Below are 5,595 nucleotides of genomic sequence, written 5' to 3' on the forward strand. Positions count from 1 at the left end.
TGGATATTATTAACTTATAGATGAGCTTTATTACAATATCATGTGCTAATACCATTATCAATACCATTTGCCTAAAAAGTATAACTCATTTCAAAATCAAAATATTTAATGAATAATTTTATTTTATTTTATTTTATAACATTTTACTTTCCATTTAAACAAATTCTATGAATTTATTAAGTTTTTATACTAATTTTTTATATTATATTAATTTAAAATATATTAAATTAAGTTTTAATTACCTTTCACATAAAACACTGTTACTAAGTAGTAAAAATGCATATTATACTTCTTAGTTTTAATGGTGAGTATTTAATTAAAGTATTATCTATTAAAAAATAATAGGGGTTATGAGTATTAATATATAGAGGTCCTTAATAGTAATATGATTTATTTTTGTGGATGATGTGATATTATTTTTACTCCTTAGAGGAGTTGTCTTTAGTGCAAAGTTTTGGAAGCTTTTCAGGTGGGTTGGGTAGGTGGGTTGGTTTTTTACTGTATAATTTCTCTATAATCTGCCATGATTTATTGAAATCACAATTTTGATGGGTAACTCTTCCAAAATTTAACTTCCCTAATAGCTTTTGAGGGTGAAGGGTTTTTGAGGGTGATGAATCCATATATATAGTAAAAAAAACCAGTTTAAATAAGACAAATCAAGATTTCACATAGAATTTTTCCACACATTAGGGCAAGTACCTGAAAGTCCAAAAAGTAGCAATAAAGACGACTCCATTTTTAAATAGTAATAATCTAGAAGCAATCATATATGTTGATATTCTAAATATTTATAGCAAAAACAGAAATATGAATTAAACATTTAAAATTAATTATATACTTGGTAATAGTAAGGAAGGAAGCATATATGTCCATATTCTAAATACTTATGGCAAAACCACACTTATGAAATTAAATATTTAAAAGTAACTATATATTTTTCTTGATTGGAAAAAGAAACACAAAGTACTCTTAATAAATTATATCTAATAGTAACCTTTTACTTGGGTTTAATTCTCAAGTCAAACAAGTATGGAAAGAAGAATTGAATATAAAAAAAATAAAATAAGAATAATTGATAAAATGCAATGTACTCAATTTTAAATCATAAAATTCACATAAAATATAATGAAAATTAGTATCTTAATATCTTAGTCTAAAATATATTTGATAACACAAAATTCACATAAAATATAATGAAAAATGGTATCATAGTCTAAAATATATTTTGATAACACATTATACATTATAAAGAGTGTACACAAAAAAATATGAGCTTAATACTTATCCTTAAAAAAAATATTAAAACCGAATGTTATTCTTCTCAGGAAACACAAACTAACATATAGCAGATGCCCAATCACCACATATGATAAGAAAAGAGTGAAAATGCTGGCATGAAGCTATGAAAAGTATATGTAATAAAATATATATTCATAATCATTAACTTCAAAAATTCAATGATTTCATTATTAGTACAATAAGAAATTAAACTAATTAAAGACATGTAACCGTTAAGACACGATATTTGAACAATAACATATCAAAGCACTTCAAAAAAATAAGTGTTAAAATACGATAACAGTTGAGTGTTAATAAAAAGAATAAGAGCTTGGATTAAAAAACAGACACGGATAACCTAACAATAACAGACGTTGATGACATATTAATACCATTTAAAAAAAGAGACTGATAACATAAATAACAAACAGACACGGATAACATAACAATAACAGAGGCTGATGACCTATTAATACCATTAAAAAAAAGAGACTGATAACATAAATAACAACACAGCTACTGCTGGAATGTATGTCCAGACATTATTTATCGTTAAAAGTACCAGACCCATCATCTATTTATCCTTGAAATAAAACTACCAGATCCGTCAACTATTTATCCTTAAAACTACCAGAACCATTATCAGGGTTTTGCTTCTGTTGGGGAGTGTCGTTTTCCTTCTCCTCTGGTTCATTAGGGTTCTGAGTTTGCTGCACACTGGTGTCTGACTTCTCTTGCTCATTGGTGTCTGACTTCTCTTGCTCATTGGTGTCATGCTTCTTTGGCTCAGAGATGCCATCTCCCTCACTAGAATTTTGCCTCTCTTCCTCCTTCACTTCCTGCTGCCGTAACCTCTTGTTCCCTTGATTTTCAGGCAGATGCATTTCCCGCTTTCCAGCGCGCTCCTTCGCCTCCCCATCTAATTCGACGCTTCCACCGTCATCAAATGACCGTTTGCGACCACATATGGGACATGTTGTCCCGCTATTGTCGCTGCCACCACCACCAGAGGGAGGCCGAGCATGTATAATAGACGATTCAGGGGGCAGCGCAGAGGGAGGCAGATTAACATATAGCTTCGCAAAAAGCTTGCGGTTGTGGTAGTAGCGGAAGCAGTAGTTAGATCCATATTGGTCAATGACATTTTGGAAATAAGAGCCGTCGACCACATGCACCGAGTCATTCTGATTGGTTAATGCATCAATCAACAGGTGCAAATATGCCCGGCCACAACCGTAATTGCCTGAACCGTCGCCAATGTCGAAATACGACTCATTATCGCAGCCATCCCGATCATCTTCCCCATCTCCATGGAAATTGCTATCGCCATCGCCATCACTATCACCATCCCGATCATCTTCCCCATCTCCATGGCCATCGCCATCAGGATCACTATCACCATCCCGATCATCTTCCCTATCTCCATGACCATCGCCATCACTATCACTATCGTCTCTATTGCCATTCTCATCACAATCATCCCCAGCTTCTTCCCAATAGCCATAGCCATCACCATCGCCATCACTATCACTATCGTCTCTATTGCCATTCTCATCACAATCATCCCCAGCTTCTTCCCAATAGCCATAGCCATCACCATCGCCAACATCCCCATTGCCATTATTGATATCTTCATCGCCGCCATCACCATCCTCACAATTGTCACCATCTCCATAATACTCTTCGTTATTTTCCTCGTGGTCCTCGCCATGGCCATAATCACCTTCAACATGCTCACCCTCACCTTCCACTCTTGGCAAGATCGGAGGAGCATGCGAATCATCTAAATCTTCAGACATGTATTCATCGGTCACCGTACGTTCAGAGTCAGAATAATCAGGAATGTATTCACTTGGCAAGATCGGAGGAGCATGCGAACCATCTAAATCTTCAGACATGTATTCATCGGTCACCGTACGTTCAGAGTCAGTCTCCGTACGTTCGGAGTCGGAGCTATGGGATTCAGATGAAGGATTGGAAGCCATAACACAACTGATGATGCACTCCAAACCCTTACTGTCTCCAGTTGCTCACTAATACTCCTCTCAAGCTGGAGTATTATTATCAACACCTATTGATACCACTGAGTTTCTCTTCTAATCCAGAGGACACCAGAGTTGCAAGGACATTGAATGGAACCAGTCTATTTATAGGTGTGGTTTGATAGCTCCTTTACTCATGAAAGATTTAACCCAACCCGAAAACAAAAATAAAATATTATTATTGTAGGTTTAATCATCTATAGAAATAGTTAATTAATTATAAGTACAGTTTAATTGCACCCACATAAAATTGTTTAATCCTTAAAAAAAAAAGGTAGTTGAAGAAGGAATGCTATTTTTTGAAGATTTAGTAACCGAATTCGGTAGAAATATTTGAGCTGAAATCTTGATTTGTATTATTTAAAATAATTTTTAACTGTATATATGGATTAGGCAACATTAAAAACCCCTGGGCACTTCTACAATGAATTTTAGAGAAATTAAACCGGAAAATATACCAGAAATACCTTAGAAAAAGTCTCACTAAAGACCAATAAAAGATATTATTAATGCAGATTTAACTATCTATAAAAAATAGTTGGTTATAAATATGGTTCAATTCCACATAAAAAGGTTCCACAAATTAGTTATAAAATGGTTTATTCATAAAAAGGGTCCGAGGAAAAAGGGCTCAATTTCCTAAATATAAAATAAAATTGTATATTTTTCCTGTTCAGAAAACAGCGTAATGGCATAAAATTAATTATAAAATGGCTCAATTGCACCCAAATAAAATGGTTTAATCCTAAAATGGGTTGCTCATTTAAAAATAATATATTTACGACAGGTTTAACCATCTATAAAAATAGTTAATTATAAATATGGCCCAATGGTGCCCACATAAAATGGTTTAGTCATAAAAGGGTGGCGGAAAAAAAGGCCTCAACTCCTCAAATATAATATAAAAAGAAATGACATAATTATCCCACTCAAAACACAACTTAATAGCATAAAATTAATAGCGAGCTTAACCTAGTAAGGTTGGGATTTGAACTATAGAAAAATTAGCTGGAGGCTTAATACCATAAACACTAAATTGATATTTATCTTATTAAACTAGAAATTTCAACATCCATAAATGTTCATTAAAGATTCTCCATTACTATAAATGGCTATATAATATAGAAGATGGGGATTTGAATTTGATAAAAAAAATAAAAATAATGTTTAGTCACAATAGGTAGTATTGTTTAATACTTCTTCAAAAGTGAATTACTTCACGGATCATTATTATGGCAAGAGAATATAATTCAATATTATGATATTAATGAGTATATTTATACATTCATGAATATTTTCTCAACTATCCCTTATTATTATATTATTGATTACTTTAATTACATGGTGTAGTGTTTCATTTTTAGGGTCACATTATATCCATTTCGTAGTTAGGTACACATGACAAAGTTTTCTTTGAGATGTTTTATCCTCAAAATTGGGAGAAGAAGTCATAGAAGCACTAAATAAAATCAGTTCTTTTAAGTAGTTTTCAAGAATTTAAGGTTTGAGGAGAAAATATAAACTGATCATAACTTTCATTACCCTTTCCTCATTGACTAGTAAGAACCTAATTCTAAAACCACACTCTATACCAAAATTAAATATTTTATTATTAAGTTATGGAGTCTTCTAGTACAGAGTAGGAGGAATTGGGGCTGCCAAAAGTCTACTGAATTCTGGTTTAAAAAAAATCAAAATTTTTTGTAGATACAATGTTTGAATCATGTTTTTGATGGTGGAAATGGATTCAAAGCCATCAAAAATGTCTAATGTACCTAAAATTATGATTGTTACAGCTTGGATTTACATTTTTTCAAAATATGGCATGAATTTCCATAAAAAAAGCTTAATTTTAAGGGCAAAAAACCATAATTTTTAGACTACAATTGAAGGTATGGGTTAACCGCCTATAAAAATGTTTCAATTCAGCTAAAATAAAAGAGTTTAATCATCCTAGTAAAAATGACTCAATTTGAAGGATATGATATAAAATGGATTAATTATCCAAAAGAAAAAAGAGCTCAATTGCATAACATGGCCCACTTAACCTAGCAACTTTGGGATTTGAACCCTAGCTAAAGTCCCTAAAGGTTCAATTCCCAAAAATAAATAACATAAACATAAACATGGTTCAATGTAATTCACATAAAACAGTTTAATCATGCAAGAAAAAAGCTTACAATTAAGAAGATATAATATAAAATGACATAATTATCCTACTCATTAAAAGCTCAATGGTATAAAAAGGCCCCAACAAAGTGGGATTCCCCAT

Source organism: Pinus tabuliformis, chromosome 7 (genome assembly GCF_031772625.1).
Source record: "Pinus tabuliformis cultivar Carrire ecotype Pingquan chromosome 7, CPIR1, whole genome shotgun sequence".
Lineage (NCBI taxonomy): Eukaryota > Viridiplantae > Streptophyta > Pinopsida > Pinales > Pinaceae > Pinus > Pinus tabuliformis.